General features: G+C 52.0%; 1 pseudogene; it reads right to left on the reverse strand.

Annotated features, from left to right (window-relative positions):
• Nucleotides 1-1,626: 1,626 nt before the first annotated feature.
• LOC120672522 lies at nt 1,627-18,556 on the reverse strand (annotated as a pseudogene).
• Nucleotides 18,557-18,720: the final 164 nt, after the last annotated feature.

Here is an 18,720-nt window from a genome sequence, read left to right on the forward strand (position 1 = left end):
TGGAGTGGGAAATTCGGTGGAGAGCAGAGCATCGTCAATAATGCTCCGCCACCACCACTGCAGTCTGCAGATAGGGAGAAAGAGATTCTCTGTTCTCCCCCTCTCCTTCCCTCCTTTCCTTCTTTTAGCGGTCACATCACTTTTTTACTGTTGGTCAAGTGATGCGCTCACCACTCTCCTTCCATTTGCGATCTTTCTGAAAGATTCGACTCCGACGCATTGATCCTCTCCGTCACGCACACCACGTATCTACAACCCCTGTTCGGTTGGGGAAAAAAAAACAGCTCCAGCCGTCCTTTTTCTGAGACGAAGCACTATAGCTACAGTGACAAATAAAGCATCAGCCACTGATCAATCCAGCTGAACAAGCAAACACTCCCTTCCAACACATAGATTAGGCGTATAACTTGACCGTTGTACCATCTATTTCGAGTTAATATATATAATTATGTGTGTGTGTATACATGCTAGTGATACATCATTTTCGTATCTTGTGCGATAGTTACTTGCCAGAATTCTTTTTTCTCACATTGGATTTTTCTAAGTACAAGTTGTTATCTTTTTTTCAGCGTTCTACCTTTGGAAAGTAGACAGACCCTCAACTTTAGTTGGATGGAGACACATGTTTTCCTCTTAGCATTATTATCCCAACAAAACCCAAAGTCGCCATTCATTCGTACTACAAATTGTTTTGGACTAATATCAACTTCGTCTTATACTATTAGCATGCCTTTTTCGGGGCGCTCTACTGTAGGAGAACTGGAGAAGTCAACAAGTGTTTGTGTGTGTGTTCTTTTTTTTTTTTTGATCAAGTGATATTTTTGTGTGTGTTCTTCGTACAGGTGGAGATAGCAATAACGCGGTTTGAGGAGACCGTGAATGGGTGCTTGGGGGCAAGTGCTCCGTGGGTGTGGGCCCCATATAGACTTTTGTCCGAAAGGCATGCTGCCCTTTTCACGGATAAGCATCCTTTTGTCCTTTTCCGTCTTCATTCATTTTTCCCCTCCGCAAATATCAGTACTGTGACACTAGAAGTATCTAGGCCGAGCAATTCCAAGACCGACTAAATCTATGTGGGCCATATTCTCAATTTGATCTATGCTACTCCCTCCGAAAAAAAAAGCAAATCTCGCTTTACCGGGAATCAAATAATTTTAAATTAAATTAAATTTATACAAAATAGTATTAAAATATCGTTAGATTAAATATTGTAATATATTTCCATATTAAATCTATTTGGAGACATAATGTTACTAAATTTTCGTATAAATTTAGTTAAATTTAAAATTGTCTGATTTCTCGAGAACAAGTTGCATCTTTTTAGGATGGTGGGAGTAGCTTTCTAGTAGGCATTATCAGGACAAAGCATACCAAATACTGTAGCCAAAAAAGATAGATATATTGTTGGAGTGGACGTGCACCACCACCACCAGAGGGGGGGGGCATACATTCATCCACGTTTTGTTTAAAAAAATATTTAGTATTCACACCGTTATATTATCTGAGGTTACTCTCAAACTGAAAAGAAAAATATGGTTGTTGACAATTTATATGAAATACAAACAAAATAGCTTTTCAGAGTTCAAGAGGAGTAACTTTACGCACAGTAAAAAAAATAGTAGAGTGCCTACCAAGTCTCTCATGTACATCAAGTGGCACTTAGCCATTCAAACTTGCATTCTCTTTCTCCATCTCAACAATACAAGCTAGTCTATCATGCACCTGTCAAGGACATGTATTAGTTCAAGCAGTTCATTGCAAAACATCAGCTTAAAAAAAATACTAATCAGTCTCTCACCTCCGCAAGTTTTTGTGCAGATTCCTGTTTAAACTTCTCATCATACCTGGAAAATGTCAATGTTAACCTTATAGCTGTCAAATGTTTGTGGATATACACTGCTAGGTCAGGACCTACCATTCTCGTGGTATACAAGCTTCATCACGAGCCGGATAGTTAAATGGGCCCTTCAATACAACACCATACTCCTTTATTAAATCTGTAATGTTAATGTCAATATTGCATTAGACAACATAACTTTGTATAGGCATATATAATACTCTAGACGATTAGGCGAGGCAAACCTTTAAAAGTATCACCAGGTTCACGTCCCATCATTTGGCATACTTTCAGAAACCAATATAAACCTACAGAAACATGTGCAAGCTCTTCCTCTGCTACTCTTGCCACAATGTCTGCTGATCGATGATCCCCAAAACCAAACAACCTTTGGACTAATCTTGGTCCAGCATCAAGGCCTCTAGCTTCCTATCAAGGATCTAATAATCAACTTATTGGTCAATTGTAACAAGATAAAGTTTTTGAGCAAGCTTTATCACCAAAAAGCATGGAACCTAGCAGTATTTATTAGGACAAGCATCACAAGGAAGGAAGCAGTATTGATGTGGCACCTGAACCAAAGGAATCAATGCCAATCGTGCAGAAACATCGCTTGACTACTTTGCACACTCCCTCCAAAGAAGATTGTGAACCGGCATATCACCATAACTGTCCACAGATGTACAATGACATGTTATGTCACGGACGATGGAATTGGAGGAAGGATTACGACGTAGATTGTATTTGAATGAAGTAGCAGGACGCGGTCCTGGACCTCGCTGGCGCGGCGGAGCCGTGGTGGCTCGACGTCGCACCAGGGAGGCAGGGCGGCGGCTTACAGATAGATACAATCTAAAGCCTAACTTCCTGATCCCTATGACTTGGCTTATATGACGCCAAAACTGAACAAACTTTCCTAACAAATCTCTAAGCAAACGTATCTCCCAAGCTAACAAAACAAATCTCTAAAATATCTCTAACTAGTCCTGAGCCTGGACGCCTCCCTAGTCCTTCTTGCGCCGGCCATACGTGCGTCCCTACATGACATCTCTCCCTCCCTGGAGAAGCAGCTCGTCCTCGAGCTGGAACGCCGGAAACTGTGTCTTGAACTCCTCAAGCTCCACCCAAGACGTCTCGGACGTAGGCGCCCCTTTCTACCGCACCAGAAGCTCCCGAGTCCCGACGCCCACGGGCCAAGCGCCCACACAACACCTCTGCAAGCTCGACCACCACACGCCCATGCTGAATAGGAGGCAACACCGGCGCTTGTTCCGGAGGATCTCCGTGGAACGGCTTGAGCAACCCCCAGGATGCAAGTGTTCACTTTTGTTCCTTTGGCACACTGCACACGACCTGACGAAGTTCTGCACCGCTACCCGATCCTTGGGAAAGTGAAAGTCTGCACGCAGCCGGTGCAAAGTCTTGTGCACTCCCTCATGTCCCGCGCCGTGAACGAGCTCCAGAATGGCCGGCCCCAGAGCGGAGGCTGACGAGATATAAACCCTGCCATTGTAGAGAATCAGTCCATCCACCACTGACCATGCCTCCAACTTGGCGCCTCCACGGATGGCATCACGGAGCTCGGAGAGGGACGAGTCGCCATTGATCTCCTGTCGCACCTCATCAAACAGGGCAAACTGCGGCCCCGAAATTGCCATGGCGTCCCCCAAGCACTCGTCGCGACGTGACAAGGCGTCTGCCACGACATTGAGTGCGCCCAGCTTGTACTCCACTACGAAGTCGAAGCCGATGAGCTTGCTAGCCCACTGATGCTGCGGTATCGTCGTCAGTCGCTGGTTGAGGATGAACCTTAGGCTGCGATGATTAGTGCGAACGACGAAGCGCCTCCCCCACAAGTACGGCCTCCAATAGCGCACCGCCTGAACGAGCCCGATGAGCTCGCGTTCATAGGCTGCTAGATTGGCGTGACGCGGCGCGATGGGCTTGCTGAAGAAGGCGAGAGGCCCCGCGCCTTGGTGAAGAACAGCGCTGTACCCGGAGCCCGACGCGTCGCACTCGACGACGAACTCCCGATCGAAATCCGGCAGCTGGAGGACCGGCGCCGTCGTGAGGGCCTGCTGCAGTGCCCGGAACGCGCGTTCCGCGTCTTCATTCCACCGGAAACCCTCCTTGAGGAGGGCGGTGAGCGGGGCCGCGATGACGCCGAAGTCGCGGATGAAGCGGCGATAGTACCCGGGCAGCCCCAGGAAGCCGCGCACCGCCCGTGCCGACTTGGGAACCGGCCAATCCAGGACCGCCTGGACTTTCTGCTTGTCCACGGCGACACCCTCCTCGGAGATGACGTGACCAAGGTAGGCCACGGACGACCGGCCGAACACGCACTTGGACCGCTTGAGGAAGAGCTGGTGATCCTGCAACGTGCGAAGCACCATGCGCACGTGGCGGAGATGGTCCGTCCACGAAGAACTATATATCAGAATGTCGTCGAAAAAGACGAGGACAAACCGGCGCAAGTAGGGCAGCAGAACGTCGTTCATCAAGGCTTAGAACGTGGCGGGGGCGTTCGTGAGGCCGAACGGCATGACGAGGAACTCGAACAAGCCTTGATGTGTGCGGAACGCCATCTTCTCCACATCATCCACGAACATCAGCACTTGATGGTAGCCGGAACGCATGTCGAGCTTGGTGAAGAACTTGGCGCCGCGCAGCTCGTCCAAAAGTTCCTCCACCACAGGGATGGGAAACTTGTCTTTGATCGTCGCGTCGTTGAGGGCACGGTAGTCGACGCAGAATCGCCACGTTCCGTCCGGCTTGCAAATCAGCAGGGCAGGCGAGGAGAAGGCCGACGAGCTGGGACGGATGACCCCCTGGCGCAGCATCTCGTCGCACTGGCGCTCCAATTCATCCTTCTGCGTGTGTGCATAACGGTAGGACCGGACCGCGACGGCGCTCACTCCGGGCTTGAGGCGAATGCGGTGCGAGAGATGCCGACGCGGAGGAAGCCCCTGAGGCTCTGCTGTAACATCCCGAAAATTTACTAAAATAAATCATGCGCTAAAATTTTGCTTTGTCGTTGAGCTCGAGATCCCTCCTTGAAACCCTATCCCCAGTTTTTCCGGGAACTTCCCTGTTCCGCCAGATCTTTCGATTCCCCAAAGACCCGACACCCGTATCCAGCACCCTGTTTCCCCTCGACCCGCGCGCCCGGGCGCCACGCGTGGCCGACCGCGGCCGCGATCGGCGCCGACGCGCCCGCCCCTCTTTCTCTTTCTCTCTTTATTTCTCTCCCCTCCTTTTTCCTTTTCTTTTCTTTTCTTTTTCCCATTTTCTTTTCCTTTCCCTCTCCTTCCCTTTCCCTCTCTCCTCCTACCCCGCGCACTCGGCCTCCTCCCTCTCTGCTCCCGTGCGCCGCCCGGCCTGCCCTGCCCCGCTCCCCCTCGCGCGCGCGCGCAGCAGCTGCTCGGCGCACCAGCCCGAGCGCCGCGCCGCTCGCCACCGCCCCGCTCCCTATCCCGCGCTCCGGGCTCCCCTCCGCAGGCACTCGCGCGCACGGCGCGCCGACCGCGCCCGCCACGCCACGGCCGCCTGACCGCACCAGTACGCGCCGTGCCCCCCGGTCCGCGCAGTGCCCCGCTGTCCGGCCCCGCTCGCACCTGCCCACGACGCGTCCCGTCGACGGCCGAGGCCCTGACCCGCACGCGCGTGCCGTCGCCCCGGCGCACAGCGCCGGCGACCGTGGCACAGTGCCGCCTGCGGTGGTCTCCGCTTCGCGTCACCTCGCCTTCCCACTGGCGCCATTGACGAAGCACAGCGCCGCTGGCCGAGCCGTCGCATCGCCGTACGCGCCACCCCATTGACGGCCACACAGAGCCTCGCCGCCCACGCCATTAAACCCGCCTGCAAGCTTGCCGCCGGCCAGCACCCCGCCACCGCCTTGGCCGCCTATAAAAGAGCCCGCAGAGCCCCTCCCGAGCACCACACCCGCCACCTCGAACCGCGCCGCCACCCCACGCCCTCTCTCCGCAACCCTGCACCGCCGCCGCCGCTCACACACCCCCGCCGTTGCTGGCCACCGTAGCCGGGCCGCCACGCCCCACCTCGGCACAAGGTGAGGCCGGGAATCAACCCCGCGGAGCCCCCTCCTCCTTTCCCCTCTACCCCGGGCCGCCGCCGAGGCGCAGAGCGCCCGAATCGGTCGCCGCCGGCGCCGCTCGGCCCCTCCCCTGTTCTCCCGTGGAGAGAGGAGGAAGAACGGGCCATTTAGCCCAAAACCCCCCTCCCTTTCCCTTGATTCAGAAAAGAAACCCCTCACTCCTTGTTATTTTTGCAAAAGAAACCCTGTCCTTTATCTTATTTTAAAATCAGACCCCCACCTCATGAAAACATTTATAAATAAGTCCCTGACCTTTTTAGATTGACCCAGGAAGTTTCTAAAATATAAACCAAGCCCCTGCCTACTTAGTCTTAATTACAATTAGGTCCCTGGACCCCTGTTTAGGCCCTGAACACTCCTTTGACCTATCATTTCATGCGCCAAATGACCCCGGGTTAACCTAAAATTTTACCACGCCTCTCTTAACTTAGTTTTGACCATGCCATTAGAAACACACCCAAATATACTACTCTATGCTCTATATTTCATGTGTTTCCGTTTCGAGCTCGACGACAAATCTTTATTTTCTGTGTTTTGATTGTGTGCCTGTTGTGTGCGCTGTAGACCTCGGAGTGAACGAAGGAGAACCCGTTGACGAGCAGTGCTGTGAGCAGGTGAACGAGGACCCGTTCCGCGACCCCGAGCCCGAAGGACAAGACCTCCCCGAAGGCTACGAAGACGGCAAGTTCAATCCCATCCTTTGATGCATGTTTCTGTCCTAATTTTTTTTTAAATACAATCCAATGGCCTGCTTTATAAAACTGCATATGTTTTTGCTTGCATGAAAACATGGTTGGATAGCCACCCCTTGATTTGTGATGACCATTCCTTGACCACCTAGATTAATGTCTGATTTTGCTTGGACGTTAATCGACACTAGAACGCTTAGGACTTTACTCATAATATGTTTTATTTGTTAAAGAAAATGTGTGTGTGTGGGAAGGGATAAAATGTGGATTTTCGAAAGCTGAGTATGGACGGGGTGGACGGTATTTCTGTGTGAATTGCCGATTGGTGTGCTTATGCCTGTGTGGCAGGGCAAAGAAGGGAGATATCCATCTTGTCGTGTCTAAGGACCGAGTTGGTGTGTCATCTCACCTAACTCCACTATCGTGCAAACCACTCGACCGTTGAATGGGCAACAGCGTAGCATAAATCCCACTAGTTGGTGTGATAGCCATCAGGAGAGCTGAGAGCAATGGGTAACTAAGGAAAAGGGATAAGCCCCGAGTGACTTATGCCCGGTTATACCTAAGTGAATGGTCAATGACCCCTTGGTGCATCCCGTGATGGCTAGTCAGGCTTAACTATGGTGGGTAATGGCTATGTTGGGATCTACACCGACACGACGGTGTTCGAGTTGTGGTATCCTACTTGTGGGTAAAGTTGCACACCTCTGCAGAGTTAAGAATCTATTCGAATAGTCCGTGCTCACGGTATTGGGCGAGTTATGGTGTGGTCACATAACTAGTGTTTCTTTGGGATGGGCTGGTGTGAGTTGTTTTGGAATTGGTTCCGGCAGTTGTGCCGTGTGCTACGACGGACGGGGAGTCCGGTAGCAGTTTTAAAACCTGAACTCTGTGTTACTGCAAAAACTGATTTCTAAAAGGTTTTTCGTAAAATAAACCCCTGCATAAAATGTCGTTTTTCTGCAAATTAAACTGTAACCTTATCCTTGATTTACCTATGCATATTATTCTGTTATAACCCCCTCCGTGGGTGTGGTTGGACTTGCTGAGTACGTTTGTACTCACCCCACTCTTACTTTTTACAGAAGAAGACCCGGACTTCGTACCAGACGACGCCGAGTAGGGTTATCGTTCTACACCCAACCTTGCCTGTGGAACCGGCCCTGTTGAGATGCCTCCGCTGTCACAGTACTCTGAGCCCGTAGTAGACCCTATGTGGTTTGCGGTCTGGTGTTATGTCGTAGCCTGGTTAATTATTATTATCATCTGTATCGAGTGTCCTCCAAGGTTTGTACGGTTTTGAACCATCTGATGTAATAAATGTGGCATCAGCCTCCTGGGACTGGTGCTTTGTATCACATTTAAGTCTTCTCTTATGAGGGGACGCTTCAGGTGGTATCAGAGCCGTAGGTTGGCCGTAGGACGCGACCCTAGGAGCGAAACCCGTTTTCAGGACCAATCACCGCAGGACTTCTCTATCCTTTCCTCACACAAACGCTTACCTTTGGTTCTTGCCCTGTTCCAGATGGCTGACGATGGATGGAACGGCGGAATCTGTTTCGCAGAGCCCGGCCTTCCTAAGTTGTTGATACTCAGCCTGGAACCTATTGGAGTTGTGGATCCGCCAGAGTTTCTTTACCGGGAGTACGACTCCAAGGGCACTCTCGGTGTGACCTGATGATCTTCATAGCGAGAAGCACCCGCTACCCTGATGTGGACCCTTGGTTCATCTCCACCACTGGATTCCGTTTCCCGGATACCTATCGGAAAGCCGCCCGTAAGGCCCTGCGACGGCTCCGAATGATCTACAGACATCACCTCCAGCGGACTCCTATGGGATTTTTCCCGCCGACTGAAGGAAGAGGACGCACATGGATTGCCAGGATGAGAGGACTTGGAAGAGAAGAAGAAGACCTGGAAGACACGGTCTCTCACCTATCTATCTATCTCACCGGCCTGGATGAGCTCTATCGCGAGCAAGCAGCACAACTGAAGCAGCAAGTCCACAGAGCAGAAAAGGCAACCCAGGAGCTGGATGAACAACGGTCGAGGACCGTACATGCCGAGTATTCCCTAGCCGCCCTCCAAGTCCAAATGGATGAAAAAGAGGAAGAACTGGAAGAACAGCGGGCAAGAGCCGCACGCGCCGAGGACTCGCTAGCCGCTCTTCAAGCTCGTATGCGGAGGTACGAGGCTCGCTGGGGAATAGGCGGATGGATAGAAGAAGACGCAGAAGAAGAACCCGAAGAGGCTCAATGGGATGTAGGCATTCAGGCCGAAGAGGAAGAGCCCATGGAAACCCATTGGGATGTTGGAACTCAAACTGAAGAAGAAGAACCTGAAGAAACCCACTGGGATAAAGGAACTCAGACCGAGGATGACATGATGGATCAGTATCTCCCACTGAAGAAGCGCCCTCTTAGGATCGAGGAAGAGTCTCCATGATAGGAGTTGTCTCCAAGCTAGAACCTTTAATAATAATCATGTACCCATGAAGTTGTACCCCCCATGATGCCATAAATAAAAACCATCTACCCCTTTGTGTACCTCAAATAATTGTGCAAGTTTTTCACCATATCTTTATTTTCAGATGGCTGAGGAAGGATGGACCCAGGGCGACTGCCAAGCTGCACCTGGTTTCCCCAGCCTCTTGATCAACGCCCTGGAAAGTCTTGGAGTCACGGAACGCCCAAGATACTACAGCAGAGAGTACGAGCATCATGGCACTCTCCGCTGCCGGGTGATCCTAGTCGTCGCCAGAAGTAACCGCTACCCCCGACATCCAGTCATGGCGAGTGACTGCTACAGGGTTTAGGCACCAGGACACCTATCCCCTAGCCGTCAGAAAAGCACTTCGTTATCTGTGCCGGATTTTCGAAGGACACCTCACCCCCACACCAATGAGGTTCTTCCCACCAGCCATCAGGACACCAGTTTGGGAAGCTCGAATGAGAAGCCTGGAACGGCGCCGTCATGAAGAAGTCCTCCTGTACCAAGTAGCTACCTACCTAGCCTCCTTGGATCAGATCTTTGACGAGCAAGCCAACTTGCTGAGGGAACAGACCCATCGAGCCGAGCAAGCAGAGCTCGCGCTAAGACTGCAGCAGATCCGAGCAGTCCAAGCCGAGGCAAGAGCCGCAGCAGCGGTCAGCAGTGAAGCAGTTGCTCAGGAGAGCCTCAGGCAAGCCCGAGACCGGCGTATGCAAGAATGGGCTAGTAGTGGAACCCCAGTCCCGGCAATAGGAGAAGACCATGTTCTGCTCGGAACGCCCGTCATAGGATGGGGACCACTCGTTGGAAACCCACTAGCCCCACCCGAGAATCCTGGAAGGTCTACGGCCGCCACCGCAAGAGAAGCCGTGACACAACCCCGGGAAAACGGAGGTCTAGAGGACGGCGAGCCAGGACCACTCATTTCCCCGGAGGACGTGAGTTCCCTTCCGAGGGAGGAACTCACACAAGCCAATGAGTCTGCCTGAAGCGCGAGCAACCGACAAGGAATGAAGCCATGTGGTCCGAAGGAGATCTGTGCCCCCTTTTCTTTTGAAGTTGTGTACCCGGACGTGTAGTACGCGTTCTAGTCGTGTCCCCGTGTTGTACCCCCCCTGCAGTAATAAAGTTGCTTGTGCTTGTTGTTTGTGATGATTGCTTGTTGATTGTGTGCTTGCCGGCAGTAAATAGATACTGCCTTTTTAAAAATACGACTTAAACAACTTAAACATCACCTAATCTTAGTCCCAATCCACTCGTTCTGCAGATGGTTTCCCGAAGCATCACAAGGGCCTCCCGCGTCAGGAACCCTGCAGCTGCTGATGCAGGAGTACACCCTGACGGGCAAAACCATCCTCAGGAAGAACAAGAAGTGAGTCAGGGCAGAGGAGAAAATCATGGTGCACAGCTGCCACCACCACCACCACCACCTTTCGTGGACCTAGCACAAGTAATCCATAACCAGACTCTCATACTGGAGACACTGGCCAATGCTCTAGTGAACAGGCAGCCACGAGAGAAGACCTTTAATGACAAGCTGACAGCTTTTCTGAGGGCCAAGCCACCCACTTTTGCCGGATCCTGCAACCCCTTGGATGCAGATGACTGGCTCCGCGTGATCCAGAGGAAGCTCGAGCCATTTGGGTGCCAGGATCGAGATAAAGTTCTTCTGGCTGCACATCAACTCACCGGGACTGCCTTAGCCTGGTGGGAGAATTACTGCGCTGCTGCCAGAGATGCCTCCACCATCACCTGGAATGAATTCGTGAGGGAGTTCCGCCGTTATCACATCGCCTCGGCCACCATGAAGCGCAAGGCAGATGAGTTCCGCGCACTTCAGCAGGGGAGTATGTCGGTGGAAGAATATACTCACCAGTTTATGGAGCTGTCTCGATATGCGCCAGATGAAGTGAACGACGACGAGAAGAAGCAGGACATGTTCAAGAAGGGACTAAACCCAGAACTCAGGACCCTGCTCACTCCTCAGATCTATCCTGATTTCAACACCTTGATGAACAAGGCAATCCTCACCGAGAAGGCTAAGATTGATGAAATGAAAGAGAACAAGCGCAAGTTCCTGGAGAGTAAGTCTCGCCAACAGGATCGTTTTCAGAAGACCAGAAGTCTCAGCTACAACGCACCAAGGTCCCAAGCCCCAATGCAGTACAAAACTCAGTCTCAAGTGACAGGACCACGGGCCCCTAACACACAGCCCAGAAGCCAGAACACCATGAGGGCCTCACAGAATAATGCGAGCCAGGTCACCAACAACAACAGCAACATGAGAGCCTGCTTCAACTGCCGTGAGACGGGTCACTTCATCGCCGACTGCCCCTATGCCAAGAACAAGCCTGCTACTTCGGCTTTCTCTAACACAGTGAACGGACCTAAGCCAGTTCTAACCGGTGCCAACCGAGTGCCCCTCCGAGGCAACAGCAACAACAACAACAACCAGCAGAGGCAGCCCCAGCAATCTTTTGGACGAGCCCGCGTCAACCACATCGACGCACAGGAAGCTCAAGGAGCCCAGGGAGTAGTACTCGGTGAGTACCTAGTTAGCTCAACTCTTGCAACAATACTGTTCAATTCTGGAGCATCACACTCATTCATATCCTCAAGTTTTGTGGGGAAACATAAAATACCTACAGTACTACTAAAAACACCCCTATTAACCCGGACGCCCGGAGGAGACATCAGGTGTCAACTGGGTTGTCTGCGGGTAAGGATCAATTTAAGTGGGGTAGAGTTTTTAGCAGATCTAGTAGTACTTAAGTCAGAAGGGATAGATGTGATCCTTGGAATGGATTGGCTGAGCAAACACAATGGCCTCATAGGTTGTACGGATAAGGTAGTACATCTAACAAACCCAGAGGGAGTCCGAGTGACCTGTCATACCCGGGAAAGTGGAGCAAACCCGATGGTGTTTAGCATGGAAGCCAAGTCCTTGGAAGAAGTCCCAGTAGTGAATGAGTACCCCGATGTCTTTCCCGAAGAACTTCCCGGTATGCCACCAGATAGGGACATAGAATTTGTCATTGATCTTGTTCCTGGAACCGCCCCCATAGCCAAAAGACCCTATAGGATGGCAGCCTCTGAGTTGGCAGAGTTAAAGAAACAACTAGAGGAGTTACAACGGATTGGCTTCATCAGGCCCAGTTCGTTTCCTTGGGGAGCCCCGGTTCTATTTGTCAAAAAGAAGGACGGAAGTATGAGGTTGTGTGTAGATTACCGGGCACTAAACGAAGTCACCATCAAGAACAAGTACCCCCTTCCTAGGATCGATGACCTTTTCGATCAATTAAAAGGAGCCAAGTACTTCTCAAAGATTGATCTCAGGTCCGGATATTTTCAGCTCAAGATCAGGGAAAGCGACATCCCGAAAACAGCTTTTGTCACCAGGTATGGTCAGTTTGAGTTTACGGTGATGTCTTTTGGACTGACAAATGCACCTGCCTATTTCATGAACCTCATGAACAAAGTGTTTATGGACGAGCTAGATAAGTTTGTCGTAGTCTTCATTGACGACATACTTATTTACTCAAAGAGTATTCAGGAGCACGAGCAACACCTGAGGGTAGTTCTAGAGAAGCTGAGAATGCATAGGCTATACGCCAAATTCAGCAAGTGTGAGTTCTGGCTGGAGAAAGTAGCTTTCCTTGGTCATATCTTGACCGCGGAAGGAGTAGCAGTGGATCCCGAGAAGGTCGAAGTAGTCTCCAATTGACAGCAACCAACTAATGTCAGTGAGATCAGAAGTTTCCTCGGATTGGCTGGGTATTATCGGAGATTCATTGAGGGATTTTCTAAGATAGCCCGGCCCATGACTGAACTGCTCAAGAAAGAGAAGAAGTTCACCTGGACGGAGTCGTGTGAAAGGAGCTTCCAGGAGTTGAAGCGGAAATTGACAACAGCCCCAGTGCTAACCCTGCCGGATATTCATCGGGATTTTGTCATCTATTGTGATGCGTCCCGACAAGGATTGGGTTGTGTACTAATGCAAGATGGGAAAGTCGTTGCATATGCTTCCCGTCAGCTCAGGTCTCATGAGCAGAACTACCCAACCCATGATTTAGAACTTGCAGCCGTAGTGCACGCCCTTAAGATTTGGAGGCATTATTTGATTGGAAATAAGTGCGAAATCTTTACCGACCATAAAAGTCTGAAGTATATCTTCACCCAGCCAGACTTGAACTTGAGACAAAGAAGATGGCTGGAATTAGTCAAGGATTATAATTTGGAAATTCATTATCACCCAGGTAAAGCCAATGTAGTAGCCGATGCCCTAAGTCGGAAATCCTACGGGCCCAAGAATGACCATTTACAAGAGGAAATGGCACGATTAAACGTGCATATTGTCCCTCGAGGCTCCAGCCAAGTGTTGAACGTTCAATCCTCTCTAGAAGAAAGAATCAGGAAAGCCCAGAGATCGGACAAGGGACTGATGGAGATCCGGAGACAGACCGGAGAAAATAAGGCACAAGACTTTAGAGTGGATGATAAGGGAACGTTATGGTATAAAGATAGGATTTGTGTGCCCCAGAAGGGAGACTTCAGACAGATAATCATGGACGAAGCCCATAACTCGGCCTACTCCATCCACCCAGGATCCACCAAGATGTATATGGACCTAAGACAGAAATATTGGTGGGATGGGATGAAGGCAGATATTGCACGATTTGTCGCCCATTGCGATACTTGCCAGAGAATCAAAGCTGAACACCAGAAGCCGGCAGGATTGTTGCAACCCCTACCCATTCCGGTTTGGAAATGGGATGAAGTAGGAATGGATTTTGTAGTGGGCTTGCCCAGACCAGAAAGGACATGACTCCATATGGGTAATAGTGGATCGCCTTACTAAATCAGCTCACTTCATACCCGTACGGACCAACTATGACGGGGAGAAGCTAGCTAAGCTCTATATAGAGAACATAGTGAAATTGCATGGTGTGCCCAGCCGAATCGTTTCAGATAGAGGGACCCAGTTCACCTTAAGATTTTGGAAGAGTTTGCATAAAGCCATGGGCACCAAGCTAGACTTTAGTTCCGCTTATCATCCGCAGACGGATGGTCAGACGGAAAGGGTGAATCAGATTATGGAAGATATGCTAAGAGCGTGTGTCCTCACTTATGGCAAGGATTGGGAACAAAGCTTACCTTATGCCGAGTTCTCATACAACAACGGATACCAAGCAAGCTTGGGCATGTCACCGTTTGAAGCTCTCTACGGAAGAAAATGCAGAACCCCTCTGATGTGGTCAGAAGTTGGAGAACGTGCCCTAGTCGGCCCCGCACTCATAAAGGAAGCAGAGGAAAGAGTCGCCGAGATTCGAGAAAAGCTAAAAGCAGCCCAGTCCCGACAGAAGAGCTATGCGGACAAGAAAAGACGGGAAATAAGTTTCAACCCAGGAGATTTCGCGTATCTCAAGGTATCACCCATCCGAGGAACCCGGAGATTTCAGGTACAAGGAAAATTGGCCCCTCGGTATATTGGACCATACCGAATTCTGAAGAAAGTTGGAGCAGTAGCATACCGTTTGGAGCTACCGGAAGAAATGTTGGATATCCACCCAGTGTTCCATGTCTCGCAGTTGAGAAGGTGTTTGAGGATGCCCGAAGTGGAGCATGTGCCGGTTGAAACAATAGATCTGCAGCCAGACCTGCGATATCAGGAAATACCGGTCAAGATTCTAGACACCGTCACCAGGAGGACCAGAAACTCTGAAGTACGAATTTGCAGAGTTCAGTGGAGCAGACACGGAGTAAAAGAAGCTACGTGGGAACGCGAAGATGCTCTGAAAAAGGAATTTCCCCACCTATTTAGGAACCAATCGAATCTCGAGGACGAGATTCATTTTAAGTGGGGTAGGTTTATAACATCCCGAAAATTTACTAAAATAAATCATGCGCTAAAATTTTGCTTTGTCGTTGAGCTCGAGATCCCTCCTTGAAACCCTAACCCCAGTTTTTCCGGGAACTTCCCTGTTCCGCCAGATCTTTCGATTCCCCAAAGACCCGACACCCGTATCCAGCACCCTGTTTCCCCTCGACCCGCGCGCCCGGGCGCCACGCGTGGCCGACCGCGGCCGCGATCGGCGCCGACGCGCCCGCCCCTCTTTCTCTTTCTCTCTTTATTTCTCTCCCCTCCTTTTTCCTTTTTCTTTTCTTTTCTTTTTCCCATTTTCTTTTCCTTTCCCTCTCCTTCCCTTTCCCTCTCTCCTCCTACCCCGCGCACTCGGCCTCCTCCCTCTCTGCTCCCGTGCGCCGCCCGGCCTGCCCTGCCCCGCTCCCCCTCGCGCGCGCGCGCGCAGCAGCTGCTCGGTGCACCAGCCCGAGCGCCGCGCCGCTCGCCACCGCCCCGCTCCCTATCCCGCGCTCCGGGCTCCCCTCCGCAGGCACCCGCGCGCACGGCGCGCCGACCGCGCCCGCCACGCCACGGCCGCCTGGCCGCACCAGTACGCGCCGTGTCCCCCGGTCCGCGCAGCGCCCCGCTGTCCGGCCCCGCTCGCACCTGCCCACGACGCGTCCCATCGACGGCCGAGGCCCTGACCCGCACGCGCGTGCCGTCGCCCCGGCGCACAGCGCCGGCGACCGTGGCACAGTGCCGCCTGCGGTGGTCTCCGCTTCGCGTCACCTCGCCTTCCCACTGGCGCCATTGACGAAGCACAGCACCGCTGGCCGAGCCGTCGCATCGCCGTACGCGCCACCCCGTTGACGGCCGCACAGAGCCTCGCCGCCCACGCCGTTAAACCCGCCTCCAAGCTTGCCGCCGGCCAGCACCCCGCCACCGCCTTGGCCGCCTATAAAAGAGCCCGCAGAGCCCCTCCCGAGCACCACACCCGCCACCTCGAACCGCGCCGCCACCCCACGCCCTCTCTCCGCAACCCTGCACCGCTGCCGCCGCTCACACACCCCCGCCGTTGCTGGCCACCGTAGCCGGGCCGCCACGCCCCACCCCGGCACAAGGTGAGGCCGGGAATCAACCCCGCGGAGCCCCCCTCCTCCTTTCCCCTCTACCCCGGGCCGCCGCCGAGGCGCAGAGCGCCCGAATCGGTCGCCGCCGGCGCCGCTCGGCCCCTCCCCTGTTCTCCCGTGGAGAGAGGAGGAAGAACGGGCCATTTAGCCCAAAACCCCCCTCCCTTTCCCTTGATTCAGAAAAGAAACCCCTCACTCCTTGTTATTTTTGCAAAAGAAACCATGTCCTTTATCTTATTTTAAAATCAGACCCCCACCTCATGAAAACATTTATAAATAAGTCCCTGACCTTTTTAGATTGACCCAGGAAGTTTCTAAAATATAAACCAAGCCCCTGCCTACTTAGTCTTAATTACAATTAGGTCCCTGGACCCCTGTTTAGGCCCTGAACACTCCTTTGACCTATCATTTCATGCGCCAAATGACCCCGGGTTAACCTAAAATTTTACCACGCCTCTCTTAACTTAGTTTTGACCATGCCATTAGAAGCACACCCAAATATACTACTCTATGCTCTATATTTCATGTGTTTCCGTTTCGAGCTCGACGACAAATCTTTATTTTCTGTGTTTTGATTGTGTGCCTGTTGTGTGCGCTGTAGACCTCGGAGTGAACGAAGGAGAACCCGTTGACGAGCAGTGCTGTGAGCAGGTGAACGAGGACCCGTTCCGACGAGCAGCTAACAAAACAAATCTCTAAAATATCTCTAACTAGTCCTGAGCCTGGACACCTCCCTGGTCCTTCTTGCGCCGGCCATACGTGCGTCCCCACATGACATGTTAGAGCAATGTGGCACCGCTCATTAAAAAGTCACAGTACATGTAAAACTAAGGTCAGGTTTGGTTTTTTTCAGTTTCAGATATAAATCCCGTCACATCGCATATTTAAACAATAATTAGGAGTACCAAACATTGACTTAGTACCAAACTAATTTCAGAAGTCGTGACTTAATCACAAAACGAATCTATTAAGCTTAATTAGTCAATAATCTGCCCACTAATTGCTACAGTAGTTATCCGCTAATCGTGCATTAATTATACTAAATAGATTCGTCTAGACTCTAGAGCCCTAATTGTAACTTATGCAATTAGTTTTATATTAAGTTAACATCCGACGAATTGATATCCCAACATTTGATATGACAGCTACTTAAAAACCAAACCAGGCCTAAGGCAAATATTATTGGTGGGCATATGATTTTTCAACTATGACGGTCCGACTAGTGACACATGAACACAAGATACAGACACTTATAAATTCACTCTGTTCGTTTGGCTTGTCAACTAATCAGCCAGCAGTGTTTTTTTTTCATGTCAAATCAGCACCAGCCAGTTAGCAAAACTTTTCTCTCGTAACAAATAAGCACTAGCTACCAGCCATAGCCAAACGAACAAAATGATTATTGTCATGATTCTCATGGCGTCGCCTAGGCGACAAGGCGCTTCCTTGTTTTGGGCTAAGGCCTCGTCTTAGCCTGCTTAGGCGGCTGGGCGGTTGTGAGTCGCCACACATCGCCTTACCGCCCTAAGAACCATAATTATTGTACAATGGAATCAGAGAAGTACTGTAGGTAGCTAGTCCTGCATTTTTTGCGCCACTAACCTGAACCCAAACTCAGCTAGCCGCTGCGAGTACCACCGAAAGTGGCGGCTCTCGTCATCGGCCACACGAGCGAAATCCGCGAAGAAACCATCCCCCAGCATGTCCCTGAGCGGCGCGAACCGCACGACGGTGTCCCAGGCGAGGTCGATGGCGTTGAGCTCGACGTGCGCCAGGTTGTGCAGCATGTACGCGTTGAGCGGCACCCCCATCTCCTTGTGGGTGACGATCTCCTTCTGCGTCACCTGCACACGGGAGTAAGAACACCACAGACTGGCCAACCACCTCCTGCTCGACGAAATGCCAAAACCAGGGGGGAAGCAGTCAAGCAGAGCACTTACCACGAGGGGCTTGTCAGGCCTGGCGGGGTGTTCGGGGGCTGCAGCCTGGCCGACCGGCAACCCTGCGGCCCACCGAGAGAAGGCGGCGTGCGTGAGCCGCGCCTTGGCGAGGGGGTCGGCGGTGGACAGCACCACGGCCCCCAACTCAGCCAGCGACGAGCCGCCGGTGTCAGCTTCGGGCGGGGCCCCCGCCGCCTCGTCGGCGTCGGAGGCGCAGGGGCCGTTGGGCCCCCACGTGCGTAGGTCGCTGGGTGGCGCCCCGCGCCAGGCGTGCAGGCCCGGCCATGGGAGCGGCGAGGCGGCGGCGGCGGCGGCGACTGACAGGAGGCGGCGGGGTGCGGGGCCGCGTGGCAGTGGGAGCGGCGGTAGGCGGCGGAGCGGGAGCATTTGGTGGCTGGAGCCGGCTTGTTTCTGACCTCCCGGGATAACGCGATTCGTTCGCCGAAGCAGCAATGGAGAGAGCCCTCGCCGATCTTCTGAGATAAACGATGGTGCACCGCGGCCCGCGGCCTGCTCGAGGAAATTTCACAGGCCACAGTCCAATTCTGGTAAATTTTCGTGGGGACTAAATATAAATATAACACTCCGACCTGCTTTGAAAGTGAGAATTTCATACGAATCCATTCAGTTCATACTGGAATACTCTTCTAGCAACACAGGGTAGATCACCATTCCGAG

Source organism: Panicum virgatum, chromosome 5N (assembly GCF_016808335.1).
Source record: "Panicum virgatum strain AP13 chromosome 5N, P.virgatum_v5, whole genome shotgun sequence".
NCBI lineage: Eukaryota > Viridiplantae > Streptophyta > Magnoliopsida > Poales > Poaceae > Panicum > Panicum virgatum.